Genomic DNA, 21,546 nt, shown 5'->3' on the forward strand with positions numbered 1-21,546 from the left:
AAACAAAATTATCTACAAAAAAAAAAAGTTTTGATCTAGCCATCTTATCTAATTCCATGAATTTTAAAGAGCCGAAAGATCGAGTAAGATCTTTCCCTCGAATTTTCCTTACGAACGACGAGCTTCCAAATTATGAATTTCGCCAATTTGCCATTTGGTATGCAATGAATGAAAAAAATGTGCGAGAATTCAGAATCTCATTCCTTCACGGGAGTCGCGTGAATAATTTCTAATAGCGAAAAACCGTTGTCAGTCTTTTTTGTTTAGAAAAGCAAGAAGCACACTCGTGCTCTTCTTTATTAACGCGGGAACAGAGTCGTGGACCCAGTCATTCCCTAAACTCTCTCTTTGAAAAGGAGCGGGATCGCTTTGCGGGGGGGCTTCCGGAATTCCGCGTGTACTTTGAAAAATTAAAGGGTCGGAAGCTTCGGTCGTAATTTTCGCATCGCCGCGTTCCTCGCATTAAACGTCGAGTCTGCTCGCTATCCCGAGCACTTTGCCACGTTTACAATGGCCACATGCTCGGCCACAGTCACACCTTCCCGATTGTTTGGCAAAAATGATGGAGAGAAGAGGAGGGGAGGCCACGAAGTAACCCCTTTCTTTATGCTCTCGCTTTCTACTATAATTTTCTCTCTCTCTCTCTCTTTCTCGCTTTCATCCGTTCCACTTGGATGTCTTCTTCGAAAAGAAAAGACGAATGGAAACGGTGGTAAGAAGCGATGCTCGAAGAAACCTGAGAAAGAAAATATGGAAGAGAAGAGGAACGAAGGATTTTTAATTTTCTTTTTGAGTTTTATTCTTTCGATTCGGTATTCATTATTTTCCCGCGAAGAAAAAGCAAGCGATACAAGGATGAAAACGTGAAAATTTAATCTTCTTCGTCGTCTGTCCCTTCCTTCTTCCTCAAAAGAAGGAAAAAAGAATAAGGAAGGACACGTAAGAATTGTTTTTTATCCTCGAATCTTCTTTCTCGCGAAGAAGTCATAAAGCGGACTGTACTCGAAGGAATCTAAGGATGAAAATATCGGATAAAAGTGAAAGAGGACGTTCGAGAACGCTCTTATTTCGTCGTTCATCTCTTCGATATTGTTTCTTCTTTCTCGCGAAGGGAAAGCGAATAACGCACGAGACGATACTCAAAGCAGTCTAAAAATGAAAATATCGCTTGAAAAGGATACGCGAAGAATTTCCTCTATTTTTTTCTCTTCTTTTTTTTTTTATCCTTTCATCTTCTCTTTCTCGCGAACGAGGAGCAAATAATAAGGAAGACGATACTCGAACGAGTCTAAAGAGGAAAATATTGCGTAAAAGGAAAAGAAAACGAGCGTAGGATTTCTATTTTTTTTTTTTTTTTTTCCCTCCATCCTTTCAATTCGGATCTCTCTTTTTCTTCCACGTAGAAAGGACAAATAATAAGGAAGACGATACTCGAAGCGGCCTAGGGGTGAAAATATCGGATAAAAGTGGAAAAGGACGTTGGAATGCTCTCGATTTTCTTCGTCGTTTCCATCCCTCTTTCTTTCTTTTTTTCTGCTCGCGAAGAGAAAGCGGACAAAGGAGATAACGCTGTGGAAGAAGCCTAAGGGCGAAAATGTCAAGCGAAACGGGGAAAGAGGACGAGGATAAAAAGCTAGAGAGACAGAGGTACGTGGCTTATCTTAAACTTGGCACACTGAAACTGTGTTTCCGCCGCTTCTATCGTGCTACTAGACAAAGTCGAGTGGCAACGGCGTAGGCATTATCATCTTTTTCCTTTCTTGTCTGGCCAGACGTACCCCGATTGGAACTCGTCGTCGTTGAATACGAGTCTAATTGGAACTGAGAGCCGTGATCCCGTCTTCTAATAGTACTGGTAACGAGCATTCTTCCCTATTCTCCGCTTTCCAGTTGATCGATACGCGCCCAACCGACCCCCTTGACCGCCGAGCCACCGACGAGCAAACGTTATATGGATTTATTCGGCATTGTCGAAAAGTACGGAAGATCATCGCGTCCATCCCTTTTTGTTAAAATCGTGGAGACGAATTAGAGAATTCACTTGCGTTCATTAGCTAGTTGTCAAAGTGGATTGGGATCGATATGATGGAATACAAAGCGAATTTCGAGTATTCCGTCGCGTTAAATTTTTCGTTTAATTCGCCTCCTTAATTGCCGTGGCGATAAATGTTCCGCCGATCGTCGAAATGGAGAAATACACGCTCGTAATATTCCGTCGAATCGTAATTGTAGAGCTTGTCGACCTCGAAATGATCGTTCGAAAGACGAGGATTACTGCGTGGGGACGTAAGACCGATTATTTTCAATCTCTCCCGCTGACTTCGTGTCAAAGTGACAAAAGGTCGGAGGAGAATAACCCAGAAAAGGCAAGAGAGCGAGAGTTCTTCGTTTGTAAATGTTTCATCGATCGAGCGACCGACCGAGCATTGTCAAAATGGAATGGTACATCTGCGTAATTTTCTCTCGAATAATTATACTAAATTGCACGTTGAACAAGCGTTAATACGCGGAACGTATTCAGGCGAATTAATACTTCCAATTTCGATTCTCGCTCTTATCGAAGTGACGAAGAATCAGAGGAGAAAATAGCCTAGAGAGGAGGGGGCAAGGATTCGATCGATCGATCGATCATTGCCAAAAAAGGAATATATATTTTGAATAACTCTCTAATAATTATAAATTGCAAACTCTCGCTTAGAGAGAATTAATGTATGAAACGCCATTAACATTTCCAATTTCGATTATCACGAAAAATAGTCTAAAGATTCGGTCGATCGACCAATCAAAAATAAAGAAGTACATTTGAATAATTTAATCTAACAATTGTAAATTGCAAAGTTTCGTTTAAAGAGACTTAATATGAAGTGCAAGGCCGACTAATATCTTCAATTTCTAATAATTATAAATTGCAAACTCTCGCTTAGAAAGAATTAATATATGAAGCTAACTAATATTTTTAATTTCGATTATCGTGTTCGATTCTCATTCTTCTCTATCAAAGAATCAGAGAAGAAAATTGCGATTTAAAGACAGGGCAAAGATTCGAAATAAAAAAATATTTAACATTTGAATAATTTCCTAACAATTGTAAATTGCAAAGTTTCGTTTAAAGAGACTTAATATGAAGTGCAAGGCCGACTAATATTACTCAATTTCTAATAATTATAAATTGCAAACTCTCGCTTAGAAAGAATTAATATATGAAGCAGTAAACTAACTAATATTTTTATTTATTATTAACTAATATTTCGATTGTTACGTTCGATTCTCATTCTTCTCTGTCAAAGTTGACGACAGAGGGGCAAAGATTCGAAATAAAAAAATATTTAACATTTGAATAATTTCCTAACAATTGTAAATTGCAAAGTTTCGTTTAAAGGGAATCAATATACGAAGCGGAAGGCCGACTAATATTTCCAATTTCGCTCCTCCTCGAAAGTGAGGAAGAGTCGGAGGACAACGTAACGCGGTCGAAGAGAATAGAGCAGAGAATGGTGAAAAGGCAGGCCGCGCGAGAAATCGAAGTCGAATAAACAACCGGTCGCGACCGGGTACGAATCCACGACTGATTGCACCCATTGTGTGTGTTCACGGATCGCCTCCTTCTATCTTGTCGAGCTACTGGCTTTAACCGAAAGCCAGTCATTGCAGCGGGAAATCAAATCGAAAACTAGCAGCTACGTTTTGCTCCGTTCTGTTTATTTTTCGCCAGCCACCTACCCGCCGACCTCTCTTCCCGTTTTATCGTAACGCCCGTTCGAAATGCGGGCAGAACTCGCAGAAAGCAAAAACTCCACGGAAAAATAGAGATTATTAGATCGCCCGTTTTACGTCCCAAGACGTTTATTCGCGCGGATGCAACGTTTCGAAAAAAGGGATTCGAGAAATTCGACTAAAACGAGGGAGATTGAACGGGGAAGATTACACGCATGATAGAAACGCAAACTCGATTATCACTCTTTGACAGAGATATCTCGAATTTTCGAACCGCGGTCCTCGTTCGGTTACACGTGGCGAATTCTTTTTCTCCTTTTATTTTTCCCCTCGATGAAAGTGGAAAATAGAAAGGAATAGAATAAACTCTCGGGAACTTGGGACGAGCGACTCGGTCAAATTGAAAGTCGTTGTCGAAGGATAGGGGAGGGTGAGAGCGATTTATTAAAGCTCGTTCCAAACATTTCCACCATGTTAACTTTCCAAGTGCGCGTTTACGCTGCACGGAAATAGCATGGTTCGCGGGACACCTCCTCGACAAAATTTCGTTGCGTTTAACGAAAGCAGCTTCGAATTTCTTTCCTTTTTTGTTTTTTCTTTTTTCGCCAATCGATTTCGTTTCGCATGTTGCGAGAGAGAGACGCAAATTATGATTAAGTCGATTAAGTCTTTTAAGCTGCAAAAAAAAAAAAGAAACTCGCGAGAACAACTCCGGTTTTTCTATACAAAACTAATGGGATGAAACTAATCGATTAATTCTATCCCCCTGGCTGTGTACGTACACTTTTGGTTAAACGTTGAATCGATAGTTTGCGGATGACAGTTCCGGCTGTAATTTACAAAGTAGGCGTCGCCCAGCTGGAATAATTATAGGATGCGAATACGACGTGTGCTGCACTCGCAATCCACCTCCGAACTCGCGATCCGACCACTTTTAATCCAAAACAACTTTGTAAGCGAATCGTCTGCATTTAGGAATTCAGAATCCGATACGTTCTCGAACAAAGGTTGGAACAAAGGTCGTCGGCTATAGAATAGGAGCGAGAAAAAAAGAATGGCGGATTGGCCGGTGGCCAGCCAGTACCCGCCACGGTGCATCCGTTTCTTTTGCACCGGTGTTAAATCGAATTATACGCGCGAATTATACCGCGACCACCGCCTTTAATTGTATATATTGGAACCGCGTTTTACGATCGATTTAAACTTCCTTGGAAAATCGAGGCCCCGCTCTCTGAAATCATCGTCCGTTTTCCTTCAACGACTCGCTCGTTTCGAGGGACGGAAGGGAGAGGGAAAGGCGATCGTATTCCGCGATAAAAATGTTCCCCAAATCCGAAACGTTGCGCGGTGGATTTATTTGAAAATGGTACACGATTCCCGCGTTATCCCCCCGAACGATCGTCGATAGGTCACACAATATCGCTTTTATTTAGAAACGGATTTATTCCCTTGGTATTATGTAGCATCGTCGTGGAAGCGGCACGTGATTCGAATACGATCCAAAGCCGGAATAGCCGTCGTCTTCGTCCCCTTACAGAGGATTCATTCTCGAGTGGGAAAATGCAGGACGACGATAACGTAAACGGGAGAAAGATCGCGCGTACAACGAAGATACGTTGTGACGATACGTTGCTCGTTTCTGTCCGATTCTGCTCGAAGAAAGATCGTAGAAAAGGATTTTACGCTCAGCTCGGATTAATAACTCGGCTGGAGAGAATTTAACGAGGGGAGAAAAATCATTTTCTCCGTGAAATATTTTTGCTTATTTTCCGGTTTTATATATATATATGTAGACACGTGATAACCTTCCTTCGAGTTTAATTATAAATCGTCTCGTAAAACGTATTTTTCACCACCAGCCGAAAGTGAAATTATCGTTCTTATATTGTCATCTGAATATATTTTCTTTGAAATATATTTTTATTAGCACGCCAGGTTTACGAGTTTAGCTGTTGGAAAAGTGTTGAAAGGAGTCACCCTGTAGGTGTATGCGTCACCTCGTAAATTGCGTGTATCTAGGAACGTTTCGAGAGAGTCGGGACGATTGTTTGTCGAAGGACGCGGAGACGGTACAGATGGGGAAAGATAACATTTTGTGGCGTGGGAACAAAAGTTTGAAGGGAACGATGATTGTTCGATATACGGAATTTATGATCGAGGGGGAAGAACAGGGGGGGGGGAGGGTACTCGTTTGCATTTCGCGAAAATTCCAACGAGTAATAAATTCCGATAATTTCTCGGTATAAATATCAGGGATATTTTTGTTTAATGATTTCATTGCTAAGAAAAGGATCGAATCGAATATTTCTTCCCCTCTTTTAATATCCCTCTTTTAATGATTGCAGAATGAACCGAATGGTTCTCGAAGATTTATCGCTGGCAATTTTAATATCGCCATTCCGGAACACCTGTAATTTCGACCCTTTGCCCCGAGCCAATGCCAACGACCACTTCCGGATTCCGATCGTTTCACGGATATTTCTCTTTCTTACCAAATTCGCGAATATTCAAAACGAGTCCCCTTGTCAAATTAATATTCAGAACGTCTACGTTTCGCATCGGTTTCAACCGAGATTCCCATCCACCTGAAATCCCATTCGAATGCAAAAGGCACGCACGAATTTCCTCTGTGCACTCGGTTATTGATTTCTATGCGTCTGGTCATAATCACACGAGACGAGCGATCTAATCGAAATCACAATGAAATCGAAGAAAGAAGAAGGACGTAAGACGAAGAACGTTCGAAACGTGATTATATACACGTTCGAACGTATTTTGGAACGAAAGGAATTGGCCGATCAACACGAGCAACGATGAAAACGATTGCTGACTCCAATCTCCTTCGTTTTCGTTATTAATTACGTTGTTTAATTACGTGGCGCAATTTCTATATTCCGTGCAATAAAGCTTCTTCCGCCGGTGGTGAATGCGGACAGGAACTCGAGATGTTGGAGGTTCACGGGCTAAATAAGCTTGTCGCCGAAGAATTACGATCCCCTTGTTAAGCCACCGCCGTTTTCCACCTTATCGTTTAACTATCGCCCGTAATACTCTTGTTACGACCGTTAGCGCGTAACCAGAAGAACGAGAGAAGAACGAAGAAGAAGAAGAAGAAGAAAGAATTGCTTACGCGTGGAAATTTTCGATCAATCGATCGATACCAAATTTACTCTTTTAAATATTTCCTTAACTGGTGGACGTATCCTTGGAAGGCGTAAAGGGGATTCGAACGATCGATATGTTCTCCTTTATTTTAACGGAGGATCTCGAATTGTTTAAAATATCACGAACGGTTGAAAAATAAGGTTTTCTTTTCTTCGATTTTTCTCACTTTGGCAAAAGTTATTTATTAAATACAGGAGAGGAAGAAATTGAAAGATAAACTTCCCTTTTGTTCCATCTATTTTCTTCGCTTTGGCGGAGGATTATTCGATATATCAGGGATATAAAAGGAATCGCAACTCCTGAAGAAACGTTGAAAAATAAGTTTTTCTTTTTTTCCCTTAATGCTCTTCTCTCGAGTTATATTTAATCGGAGAATCTCGAGTTGTCACAAAGAAGATCGACACGAAGCTCGATTCTCTTTCCGTTCCATTAATGTTCCATTAATGCTCCTTAAGTCGGCCGATATTCGACCACTGCTCCTTGGAAATTCAATATTCCCGCCCACGCCGGTGATTCGAGGAAATTCATTTGTCCGAGCAAGTAATAAACGCACTCGACACACCTATTCTCGAGGTACGTACCGTGATCCAGATGGAACGATACCTCGGGGAAATTCTCGCCACTCTTGGAATTCTCGTTGTTGCTCGACTGCTCATCGACCGATTCATACGCGAAAAATTCAACCGATAAATATCAATATGGCCGCTCCCCTCGACTTGCACGCCTCTTATCGAACGAAGCGATTGTCGGTAATGGTTGATTTATAGTCAGCAGGGAGGAATCCAGTTGCCGCCACGCGTGATCCCCACTTTTCCCCCATTGTTGCGATTCCGTTGTACACTCGACAGAAAATCACCATCGTCCATTCTTCGTTGCGCCCATTATCGTTAACTTTCGTCTCTTCCTTTCTTTTCTTTTTTTTTTCCAACGAACCTGGGGGAACATTGATCGAACAGAGGCCTGTTTATTTTTTCTCTTTTTTTCACTTATTCGTTTAACAATGACTCGGCTCATTCTGAACGTACGCAACTGAAAGATCGTAGATTTTTAAAATCGTATTATGCTCGTTCGAGATTATTAATTATGATGGATTTGGCAAATAAATAAAATTTTTGCCAAAATTTTTCGATTAGAAAATGAACGAATGAAGTGTCTTTTGATTTTTGAGAAATCGAGATTAGACGAATTTTCAATTTTTTCATGGAAAAGAACAGCCAATTTCTCGAATGAAAAAAAAGAAATTTGTAATATTTTCCATTTATTTTCTCGCGTAGACTCATCGTACGTATCGATCGTATCCATCGGTTAAAACACATATCCACAATTGGTTTCACAATGATTATATATTTATATATCTACCTTACAGTCAATGGAGTTTTAATGTTAAATAGGTAAGGATTTAAAGCGAGTCGCAAAGCCGCCATAGAAGGGGATTTTAACGATTATTACTCGTATCTTATTCCCTTGATTTTTTACTTGGAAAAATCCATTTGGAAGGGACGCTTAACCGGAGAGAATCTCGTTTCCCTTCGTTCCTGTGTCTCTTCTTTTAGAGATATTCCTTCTAGCCGGCGTCCATTTTCGTCTCGTATTTTCCCGAGGCGGAACGTATTTCACGTGTCAACGGGACGAGAAGGAGAAATGTTCTTTGTCAACTGCAGAAATCGACCGATCCACGGCGAATCTGAACGCTTTTCTCCCCCCCCCCCTCTCTCTTTCTCTCGATAAACGAACGCTTGTAAATCATTCAACGCTCCAATATATATAGATAGAATAGTTTATACGATGTATCGCCAGGTAAAGAAGGACAGAGTGGACACTCTGCTCGGAGATTTATAATCCTGTTACACCGTGGATAGAATATTATCTATAATAATATCTGTCCACATTTTCGCCATCGTAGAAGACGAATTAATCGTGGTGCGCGTAGATGGCGTAATCGATATGATCGATTTGCTGATTGATTTTCGAGATGCGATCAGACTCCTTCTCTTTATAATAATAACGCGTAAAGTTAAAAATCCGTGGATCAGAAAACGCAACGTTCGTTCGTTCCTTTCGCATAATTTGCACTCGAGCGAACCAACAACTTCACACGAAGCAGTTCGGTGAATATTTTAGCCAACTTGAAATGATTTCGCGCACAAATTCAACGTGTAAAACTTTTTATATTTTAATATCTTATGAATCTTTATAAAGAAAGAAAGTTTGTCGAATATTAAAGTCTATATTGTTGTTTTGTGTTGATATTTTATAATAATAAAATAATTGCCAAGATGCACAATGAAATGTCATTACAAACCTTACAATAACGCGCTCTCGCTGTCTACTATTCTTATTTTTCATCTTCTAATACTGTTCTTTCCATTTTCATCAGTATTTTCTTAACGGATCGAAATAATTTCGTTATTTAATAATCAAACTCATCTTCGCTCCAATTAATTTCATTACCGTATTCCAAAACTTGCAAAACTCGGAAACTTTGAAAATAACATTTCTATCCCTAACATTCGTCGGACACGGATTAACGATCGAAAATGTAGTTCGATTTGATTTGAGATTAAAAAATCTAACCTAATTCGATAATATATTATTCTACGCAGCGATTATACGTAAAAAGCTTATGAATCTATTCGATATTTTAAAAAAATCAAACGTAAATAAATATCGTGGAATTGCTGCATCAATCCAACTGATGACTGAGAGTTGCGTTAAGGTTAAAACGAGTCCAAAACGATTACGAATGATCAAGCTCAGCTCAAGAAACGCTAGGGCTTTCGATCTCTCAATGGGAACAATGGAATTCGCGTGGACGAACCAGCCACTCTCTCCCTTGGAAAACTGCGCACGCAATAAACCGGATTTCTGCGGTATCCGCGTGATCCATCGACACACTCGCCCTGTCGTATGAAAAGCTGTCCGATGCGCGGCTGTGGAAAACAAAAGGACGGCGGCCAAGCGAAGGACGTGGCAATTGTTCGCACATTGTGCGTTTTATATATATATATTTCTCGATATATCACCGTTTGTTCGCGTCAATATAGCAGCAGTGAATGTATAAATCCCTAAACGTGGATCTAGAAGAAATCTTAACAAGCGAAATCTCGATGGGAATCGAATTTATTCGATTTCGGTACCGCTATAAATCTCGACTTGGACGACACCTAAGGTAACTTTGCAAACGGTCCTAGGAGGTAATAAATTCCTTCGAAAAACGATCGATTCCATCTACCCTCCACCCCCCTTCTTTTTTCTTTTTGGTTTCTTTTCTTTCGATGATCGCGATTTTTCCATTTCCACGAGGAAAGAAAGAAGGAAACACGCGATTAAAAGGAGAGAAGAAAGGGGGAAAAGAGATAGTGCGTTCTACGAAGGGACAGACGAGGAATGGATCGATCGGTGAACGGTACCATCAATTTATTCCGGTTGTTGTAATTCACAAACCTTTTCCGCGATTGGTAATAACTTGCATTAATTAACAAGGATAATCGATCGTCGAAAACATCGATCGAGATTATTATTGGATGCATTAAGAAAATTCGCCGATATTCCGAATGGAGTTTATTAGTTTTTAGTTACGGATAGAGGATGTATGCTTGTGTACGTAAATGTTGAAGGAAATAGTTGGAAATCTATTCGAATTTCGAAAAAGAGTTGCGAAGAAAAATACATGTACACGCATTCACAACTGTTGATGTTTAATTAATTATCGACTTGACATGATTTATTTAATCGGACGAGAAAATTCTGTGTCGGGGAATTATTAATCGGGGATTAACTTGTGTATCGTTAATCGATGCGCCGGTTTCGCGAATTGTTACGCGGGGCAAAGAAGATAATAAGCGCGGTTCTACGGCTCGAGGGTCGTCGGTGATTAATTTTTTAAACTACGTAATAGCGGTTGCTTCCCGAGAGTCGAAACTCTCCGCTGCAAAGCGTCCAACGACTCGCCGCCCAGTATCGGAAAAAAATTCAACGCATTGCGCGCATCGAACGACGAGAAATTCTGTCTTTTTTTTTCCTTCGGCAAAATGTTATTAAACACTCCACGTTGAATAAGGACAAATAATAACTATTGGCATCGCGATTAAGGACTCGATACACATATCGAAACCGGTATGGTATTCCCTCACGAATCGAATTGGAAAACTCGGTGGAAGAAAAAGCGAGATATCGTCAAAAAATGGTAAATTCAGTTTCCTCCATATTTTCGCCATCTTATTTCCGCGCACGGCGATCACCTTTGCAACAACACTGGTTCGAGCTAACGTTGGAAAAACAGAAAACATTCCGACAATATCAACATACCACGAGGCTGTTACACAGACAACACAGCCTCGAAAATTCGTCGAGGAAAATCGATTCCTATCCATTGCATGTATCCATCCATCGATCATACTAGCTGGAGACGAAAAACTGACCGATCGAATACGAGAAACGTGATTCCACAGCGTGGAAATCGGAGTATTCTTGATTAGTGGACTAGCTTGGTCCGTGCTTTCGCGAACGACGAGACGAAACGATAAGGATAAACGGTAGGAGGGGGATGACGAACACGGTTTGATTAATGCCATTTTCTTATTGGCAAAGACGGTGGGAAAAGCTATTTCGAATGTTTTCGCATAACGTTTTCGAGGCATTGTTCCACCGTTATCGTCAGATCAGAGAATCATTTCATAGCACGGGTATAACGTAAATATTAAAGCGAAAGCACGGGTCGTAAAGTCGGTCGTAAGCTGCAATATAGATCGAACAAGATGTATCGTTTGAATCGGAAGGATAAATGCGATTTTTTTTTGAGAGGGATTATCTTTTATAATGTTTTCTTTTGTTTTTTAAATCAAACGTAATTGCGACTATCGATTATCGATATTAGTTTTTTTTTTTTTTTATTTATCATTGATACAGCTTTTCATACGTCGATTGTAACATCGTTTGTCGGAATAAAAGCGACTCTTTTATTTTTTTTTTTTTCTTTTTATTCGAAGTTATCGTAGAATAATTTCTTGAAGTAAAAATAAATGGACTTTATTGGAGAAATATTGCGATATCCACTTTTGTTATTATCTTTATTCAACACGGTACCTTAAACCAAATTCTTGAATACGAAAAAATTTATTAACCTCGCTTATTTTCACCATCATCGATAATCACGATTCTGTTCCGTAAGCAATAACGTTCTTTGCTCGATATGGATATTCTCACGAAACATTCTCGAGCGAACATTTTTATGGACAATTCATTTTGCATTGAAATTTGGCGCTCACCTCAACGTTCCTCCTCCTCTGTTGCATCGAATCTTTCCTTTTCTCGTCTTTCTCTCGAGAGAGAAAGAAAAAATTCCTCGGCGAATTTCTCGCGTTTCCAGGAAGCGAAGAAGAAAATTCGAAAATGGGCAAATTTTATTCCCTCGAATCGATTCCCTGGAAACACGTACACGTACAACACCTGTCTCCTCCACAAAGAATATTTATTACTGCAAATTCTTCCGCGATCAATCGGGCAAAATTCTCCACCAGCGGGAAAGAAACTTCTCGTCGAGAAACGTTCTATTCGAGGTTGGCTAGCAGAGTAGAAAAACGCAGGATCGATTCTTTCCTCAGAAGAAGAAGATTCCTCTCTCGAGGAGACACCGTGGAAAACGGCCAAAAGGAATTTCGCACAAACTCGGACTCCGAAATTCCTTTTCGGCGGCCTTCCCTCGATGAACTTCGCTTCGAATAAACTTCGGTTTGTATACACCTTGGCTCGAGCTCACCAAGGGATGCGTTTTCTTTGGAGAGAGAGAGAGAGAGAGAGGAACAGGAATTACTTATCATTCTTCCCCCCCTCTCCTTTCCTCCGTTTCAACGAATGGAGAAGCGAGCGAGAAATTTTGAAAATGGGCGCGAATGCTCGAATTTATCGTTCATTTCCTGTGTTATTATCGATCCACTTCGTAATAGCGTGCACGCGTAAAGTACAAACGGAAAATAAAATAACGGAAACGGCGAAACTCAGGAGGAAAATTTTCTTCTCCTGAGATGGAGGATCTTAACTTTGTTGAGTAAGCAACAATTTCTTCTTATATCCGATTCAAAATTAGCTACTAATCCAGCAGATAAATGTTGTTAATCTAGAAATTAATCCCTTGCACTCCTTTTCGAACCGTTCGGTGAATTTCTTAGCTAACTTGAAACGATTTCGCGCATAAATTAATCTGTAAAACTTTTATATTTTTAATATCCTATGCATATCTTTACGTATAAAGAAAATTTGTCGAATATTAAAGTCTATATCGTTGTTTTAGATTTGTGATATTTTAATAATAAAACAATTACCAAGATGCATAAAATATCGTTACAAACCTTACAATCCCCGTGCTCTCACACTCACCGTCTATTATTATTTCTCATCTTCTTACACTACATTATCTCTATTTTTATCTATTTCCCTTCTCTCTATCATTTCAATTTCTTAATGAGTAGAAATAATTTCGTTATTCAATAAAATCAAAATCATCTTCGCTCGAACTTTAATTTCATTCCACGCTTGCAAACCTCGAAAACTTTGAAAATAATATTTCTATCGTCAAACCCGGTCTAAACTCGCCGACTAAACTCGAGAGTTGGAGCGCAAAGGATTAATAAAATAATAATTTTCAAATATCCAACATTTAATAAAACCTCTGCATACCGTCGAAAACTTTCTCGATCCATTTCTCATTCCCGATCGAGGCATTAACACAAATATGAAAAACATTCATAGAGAATAAAAAGAGAAAGAAAACCGCTCCGCTTAACCCGCCCCTTCTCTTCTTTCTGTTTCAGCTCTCCGTCGAAGGAAATCATGACAGGAACGTACCGAAGATCGGTGAGTAGAAACGCACTCGTTTTTCCTCGTTACGTTCTTTTTTTAGTGTACACATTTTTCGAGAGGGGGGGGGGAAGAAAAGTCGGTGATACAGCGCGTTTTCCTTCCCACGTTGCATTGATTTTTCGTATTTTCCCCCCATCGATCCCTGTAAGTAAATTCGCACGGGGTACGCCCACTCGAGCTGGCTCGATCGTCCAAAACGTTTTTCATCGTCCGGTAAGTTGGGAGGCGTGTGCGTCGCATCGCCGTTCCATAAATTTCACGCAGTTGGAAATCTTACCGATGAGAATAGAGATCGCGGAGGAAAAAGTAACAAAATTTGTAAAGTTGTAAAGTTGCTTATATAAAATGTTGGAGCAACATTTATCCGTGGTTATTATTGGTCGAACCGATTTTCGATCGTTACAGATTATTGTTATTATTATTTCGAAGGATAAATTATCGAAGAATAACTTGGACTTATTAAATTTTCCCCGCAAAGTAAGATTTGGAGAGATTTAGATACGAAATTACGAAATTAGCATCTTCGATTCGAGAGAAAAAATTATTATCGAGCAGCATCCAAAATTTCTCGATTTTCGCGGGATAACTGCTCGCTTTGCATTCATCGTTATCGTAGAATTCGTGGCGCGATTCCTTCGGTTGAAGGAATTACGTGGATGGAAATTGGGTGGGCGAATAAGAGGCTAAGATATCCTCGCGAATTGCACGTCGACACGGAAGAGCTCGGGGAACGTTTGAAAAGTATTATCGTTTTCTGTACCGATTTTTTCGCCGATTTTCTCCTCGGTTCGATCGACAATCGATTGACTCGAAAGAGTGGCGAGGGCCAAGAAGAATGATTAATGCATAACCAAGCCGTTCGAAACGTTTCCAAGAATTCCTTCTTATCTTCGGATAGTTCAGATCGTTGCCTCTGGTCACCTTCGAATTTTCAACCGATAAATCCTTATATACGTACGTCGTGGCAATTTAATTCTCTCATTATAACGCCGACCCATTCGTTTATTCAGGACGCAAAGGTAAATCGTGAAACGATGAAACTCCGGACGCGTATCGTCTAGTCCTCCCTCAGTAAAATGATAATAAATATTCCGAAACGGAATATAATCAAACCGTATTTCCAATTCTCTTACGTCGAGCGATACAAATATAATCAACCGTTCTTATAATAACTCGGTTAATTCGTCGAAATTGTATTTAATGTTCGTTCTCTTGTTCGGCACTCTACGTGGATCATCTAAGTTAACCATAACGATTGATCTGACGATTTTCAACTTATGAATCTTAATGTATATAAGTAACGACGATATTTGTCGAATATTACATCAGGAAAAGTGAGAAATGCATGTTTTATTTATCTCCAAATTTCGAAATTTCTTCGATCCGAGCAAATGTAATAAATAAAGGTTGGGAAAACAGGATAAAAGTGGCGTAAAGGATCGACTCGTTGTGGAAAGAACTATTTTTGAATCTCCATTGAAACCCGTGTTTTCGAAGTATCGCGATATAACGAGAATAATTTAAAATGTTTGGAGAATCCTCGGCTATTTACCCGCGCGTCGTGATTCATCTGTTCGTGCCAACAATGTTGCGTTGAAATATCCGGTTCCGTTCCGAAAACTTTCTGAATTCCAGCCCGTCCCGCCGCCGAAGAAAAGCCAACGAGCTTTTCTCCGCGCCAAGGAACATGAATATTTGAAAGGTTTTTGCGTGCACCCTATGAATTTTCAACGATGAAAAAAAAAAACGTTTGAATATCGCGTACTCGATTATTCGGATCGATACTCTCGCGCAACTCCCCGTTTCGATCGAACGATCGCTTCGGCCGGTGGCGTGTTACGATAATATTTACGGGACTCTTACGTTCGAAAGAATGCCGCGGAAATATCTCCCTCCTTCTATCGAAATAATCGCTATGTATTTTCTATGCGTGCCGATCTATCGTTGAACCACGCTTTGAAAGATCGCGAATCGAGCCTTCTCTTCGACTTTGAATCGTATGCTCGACGAACGAGTTGTGGCGATAAGTCGTTCGCGACTGCCACGCCCCACGTTCGCTATCGGCTCGAGGCGTCGATACGATTGATATCCTCGTGTTCGGCGTTAAGGGAAACTGGAATGTACGAGGGACGTACATTAAGGAGGAAGACACGGAAGGTTTATTATTCGTTAGAGGTTTGAGAAGTGGTGTAGATTTTCTGCGAAAATTAATTGGTTACTTTATCGAGGAAACGTATTCTCACGAATGTTTGCACCTCGAAATTTTAGGATTACGAGGTATTGCTCGTTGAGACTTTCGATCGAGAAGTGTTAACGATTTTGCGTGAAAATTATCGAAGAAAATTTTCAATCATCGAGGAAACACATTCTTACGAATGTTCGCGTCTCGAAATTTTCGATCGAGAAGTGTTAATGATTTTGCGTGAAAACTATCGAAGAAAACTTTCAATCATTGAAAAATCGAATATCACCAATTCCATTCTAAATTCGAAGTTCAAATATAAAAAAAAAAAGAAGGTTTCTTGTTGCGTGCAACAGAAGAAAAATAATTGAAATCGTTAAGAACAACGTAGCTCTAGTCATACTTTTCTAGTCACAGTGTCCAAGTGTGAGTTAACTATCAAAACTATATATTTTTTCGCTCCAATTCGACCAGCTCCAATTCCTACCACGTTATCGCAACGCTCGTTCGGAGAAATAATAATCATAAGAATAATCAATCTCGTATATACCTTCGCACCCTGTGACCAAACGTTCGATCCAGGAGTTTCAAGGAGTGGAAACTTTCTCGAAGCAGAAGAACGGTATCGAAAAGAGGAGAGAAGGGGGGAACGGAAGAAGGAAGAGGGAAAAAACGAGAAACGATGATGACAAAGTACGGCGAAGAAGATCCAGGGCGAAAGTTTCGTGGATGATTTAATTTGGTCGCGGCAGAACGTCGGAAACTGAAATGCAGCGGGAGGAGGTGGAAGAAAAAAAAGAGGGAAAATCTGGTTGGCTCTCGAGGAATTTCGTTGGCCTGTTAGTTGGCCAATACCGAGAGAGAGCTTCCTCGGAGAGCTTGGAGAGGAAGGGGTGGGTTAGTGGGGGCTGTGAACGAAGGGTGTTGAACTTGCCACCCTGTGGAAAGTATCGAAGGACATCGTATCTCTCTTTGTACAGAGAGAGAGAGAGAGAGAGTCAACAAGATATCCTGTTTCCAGGAGATGGAGATTTTATAAAAAAAAAAGAAAAGAAAGCATTGCGTAACGTAACGTTTGTTGTTTATGCATCCTCGAACTTGGCAACCGTGTTTTTCGAAGTCGAGGACGTTTTTTTTTTTTTTTTTTTTGAGGACACTCTTAATCCTTTCGCGATCGATAACAGGTGAAAAAATAAAAGTTTGAAAATCTGTCGCGTGCGCACTACGTGCTCGCCGATGTTGGAGCAGAGTTGGAGCGATAAATTTATTTTGAGTTTTATGGATATGTGTAATGTTCACTGGTAGAAAAGGGATAAGAGGGATCCTTTGCTACCTTCAGACACTTTTCGACATTACAATAATAGAAGAGCTGTAATTTTAGAATCGTAAAAATTATTTTCATTTAGGAAGTTATGTTAGGACAAGGATCATTTAAGAAGCTGAGAAATATTTTCGATACTGTTAATTATTTTCTTTTAATTAACTACTCGAGCACGAAATTACGACACGTTAGAATTCTCTGGATTCCTATGTCAATGCATCGTCATTTTGGATCAGTATATGTGACGCATGGTGAAAACAAAATAGGCGTTTCCTTCCAAATTAACCGATCAGACTCCTTCCTTCTTTCCATCGATCAGAGTTAACTGGTTGAAAAAGTAAAAAAGTACTTAAAAATCTCGAATAAAATTACTTTAAATAATTAGTTATTAAAACGCTTATAATAACATTTATTCGTAGCTATTATAATCGATACAATTTTCATATAACATCGATTGTATCATTTTCCAATTATTATTATTATTATTACGTTTTTGAACGATAAATTATCGAAGTATATAACTTGTGGAAATAACTTCAATTATTAAAATTTTCCCCATCACCGCCACCGGTAAACTACACTTCAAACTTTATTATCGCGCCAAAAAGAAGAGGAAAAGGGTGAACGCGATATCCGAAGAAGTAACAAACTGCATTGACAAAAAATGAAAGAATGGGATAGAGAAACCCAGGTGACCTGGATTCCAGAACGATTCAACAATCCAGTTGTTGCAGCTTATTACCAGGATTTATAATGAGGAACAGGAAATGCAAAACGTTTATTTTATTTTCAGTTTCGGATTGGCCAATTTAGCTACGCAGACTCGTCGTCGACAATGACAAAAAAGGGGAAGAAAAAGTATAAAATCCGTAAAACTCGTCGATTCACGCGCGATCAATTAGAAGAATCGCGGGGGAGAATTTCGGCCAATTCGGCATCGTGATTGCTGCATTTCGAATTCCAGGCCCGCAGTTGGAACAATCGGGTAAACTCTCGCGACGCGAGGTCTTAAATCGAAATTGCAGGGACAAGTCGGACAAGCGGAATCGATCGATCGTTCGATCCCGCGAAATTCGAAGCGGTTGTCTTTCAATCGGGAACGAACACGAATCGAGGGGCTAAGAATGAAATAACTCGCGTTCGTTCCATATTGCTTCGAGGAGTTTCGCGATTATCCAACAATCTGGAAAATGGTTAATAAAAATAATCTTTCGTTCTCGAGTTTTCATACGAGATTCGCCATACGGTCAGTCGGTGATTGATTCGATGGTAAATCACACGACTCGTGATACACACGTGTGCAACACCGTCAGTGAAACGGAATGGTAGGTTAGCGTGCAGCCTAATTGCCGCTAACGAACGCTATCGATTTGGTTAAACCGCCGTCCAACGCGAGTCAACAAACCGCAACAACTTCAAATCTCTCGTTCCTTCGAATCCTCTTTTCCTTTTCCTTTTTTCGTCATTCGTCGCATCATCGAACTCTGTTAAGAGCGATAGTCGAAGGAAAAGGCGGCGACACTTCATTGGTCGCGAATATGATCGCGCAGGATCATCCGATATCATCCGCCATGGAATATATAATGAGATCGGTAATCGTAAGTCGTGCAACAGCTGCGAGCCAGCCCATACAGGCTTATTAGTTGATCGGCGAATGATTATCAGTAATACCGTACGGCGACTAATTCTAATTAACGGTAACACCTTGCATGGAACAGCCCCGCCATTTTCCTCTTATCATCAACGTGAATTACCAAGGCATGGTTTTTTAATTGCACGAGAAAATGCGAGCCAAAAGGGAATTATACGCATCTTCCACTTTTTCCCCGGTTTCTTGTATTTAAAACGGATTGTATGGAAATTTTTGAGCGGGAGAAACCGCAAAACACTCTGGGCCAATTACTCTCCCAATTAAATTCACCGCAGCAATTAAACTTTCGACTTGACTGGAATAAGTTGTTTCACCTCTTTTGCGTACGATATGATAAATGCGTGCAGCAAAAGTTTCGAGAAATGATAGCAAAGCGCGATAACCGTTGTTATTTGTTCCTTACGAGTCTCTACGATGGAGGATCGTGTTTTCTAAAAGGCTAGAAATATCCTCCTAGCGATCGAGGATAAGGTCAACTTCGAATTTCTCAACAATTTCTGTTTCTGCAAGTTTGGGATCGATCGAAACGAACCAAACATGCTTATCGACGAAAGTGATAAGTGAGAGAGCAAAACGGGATGTGAATCTGGTCAAAGGCCTTCGAGAAGTCGGTTAAAAGGTGTCTTTTCTATTCTCATTCCCGATAAACGTAAACGTAGCAACGTTGGAAAGTTCGTTAATTTTTATTTTAAACATTCGCAGCGAGCATTTTAAATCGTTTTAAATATTCTCTGAACATCGAGCGAATTTAACTTTTCTCTTCCTTTTTGTAACTTAACCCCGAGAGAAGTGTTGAAATTCAATCGCGATCAATCGCCGCACGCATTGTGACTCGCGAAAGAGGTTCGATGTTGTCCGAATTTCAATTTGATCGAACGTTGTTTCTTGTTTATCCTTTCATCTTATCCGTGTAAACTCGAAAGGCGATATTGAATAAAAATTAAGAAAATCCTGTTGAAAATTCCAGTTTCTCATATCCTTTCTTATCTTATCTGTGCAGCGAAAATCGCGATGGCGATATTTAAAATAAAAATAAGCGTAACTTGTTTGTCTCGTGTGAGAGATTCTTTTCTCGTTCGATGGAAGGAAACATTGGATGGATGGAATCGATTCGTCGGATCGTATTTTTTTTTCTTTTTTTTTTTTTCTTTTTTTTTTGCCTTGCCTTGCAAAGGTGGCTCGAATTTCAAAAAAGGAATTTCCACCGCGATATCTTTTCTCTTTTTCGTTCGTGGCCGCGCTCGTCGGGAGACAAAGGTACACTAGGCAAAAGTTCTTGTCTCTGTGCAATCTCCGGGCGGACAGCGCAACGAACAATTCACGAGCCAGGCTTCTAGGAATTTCCTGGTAATTTAAACTGGTGTATGTGTGTGTGTGTGTGTAATTTCTAATAATATATAACACACGCTCGTCCCTCTTAATATAATAACCCGGTAAATTGTTCGACCAACAAACGTCGCTCCTCGTTTGCCGAACACCATTGTGCAATGGCGTCGACGAAACGATTTCGTCGTTGTTTGCCACCGCTCGAATGAGAAGTAATAACGATTAATCGTTGTTAACACGAAGGAACGATGAGAAATGTCTTACGTGGTATCTTACGAACTTTGCAAAGGTGCAAACACGAAGGTGAGAGCGAAGAGCGCCGCTGGAAAATTTGTGGCGCGATTTCGAGTTTGAACGCACCTTCCATTTAACGATTTTCAGCTTAAACACCATTGGATTAAACTGGATTTATCGGGTATAAATGAGGTATAAAAAATTAAATTTTGGAGGAATGTTTTATCCTTCATAAATTTCTCATCGTCGTCGATCGATTTTTGGGGATGAGCAACGCAATTTAAGTTAATAAAGAAATTCGTTCTTAAGAAGCGTATAATAACGCGAGCTAACTTGAATTTTCTTACCATTTCGTTCCCTCGGTTGTATCCTCCTTTAAAAATTCTTTGTTGTTTTTTACGGGAGAAAATTGGGGACTCGAGTAAGACCGGAAGTAAAATCTTCGAGAGAGTTTCCGGCTGGCAGGAATAATGCGCGAAGAATAATGAAATCGAGGGAAACGCGGGGAAATTTTATTTTCTTCGTTGGACGAAGTCGAAGGGAGAACAGCTACATACGATACGATCGAAGATGGCGAAAGGATCGATACATCGATAGATCGAGCCGTAAATTAAACGCGCGAAACGCGGAAAACGGGAAATCGGAGGTAATCGCGATGATAATTGATGGTTCGATCGGCGTTTTCGCGCGTTTAATTAGAAAAGTTTACACCCGTTGCGAAGGACCACCAGAGAGAGAGAGGAGAGAATGACATCGCGTAAAGGATTAAAAAAAACTGGGTTAACCCAGTAATTTCGAGAACGAACGCGTATCATTTAAATTCTCAACAACCGTCGTGGAAAATTTGATGGGTCAACGTCGCCTCGATTCGAATAGAAAGATTCGTTCGTTGAACGATTCAACCTCGCTATTTAACCGCATAAATAAGCTTCGATTTTTTATCGAGTTTTGTTTTGACTTTTGAAATCGAATACATTTCGTGACAATAAAAAATAAATAAACACTTTTGTTGTGCAAGCAACAGATCGATGAAATATTCAAATTTAACCATTTGAAATCTAGATCTTTATCGTGACGATATTTTTTTGGAAAATT

General features: G+C 40.1%; 1 protein-coding gene across 9 annotated transcripts in view; it reads left to right on the forward strand.

Moving 5' to 3' along the window:
* Trpgamma (Transient receptor potential cation channel gamma) overlaps positions 1–21,546 on the forward strand; it is a 77,134-nt gene that overhangs the window by 21,258 nt on the left and 34,330 nt on the right. For 8 of the 9 annotated variants that reach the window (XM_012491003.3, XM_012491006.3, XM_086906773.1 and 5 more), the window contains one exon: positions 13,689–13,731. The gene's annotated coding sequence lies outside the window, so the exon portion shown is untranslated. Of the gene's footprint in view, positions 1–1,563; positions 1,648–13,688; positions 13,732–21,546 lie in introns of those variants that run through there. The other variant, XM_086906771.1, reaches the window with a different exon arrangement.

Source organism: Apis florea, unplaced genomic scaffold (assembly GCF_048593485.1).
Source record: "Apis florea isolate Af1SG1 unplaced genomic scaffold, ASM4859348v1 contig_2495_pilon, whole genome shotgun sequence".
Classification (NCBI taxonomy): Eukaryota; Metazoa; Arthropoda; class Insecta; order Hymenoptera; family Apidae; genus Apis; species Apis florea.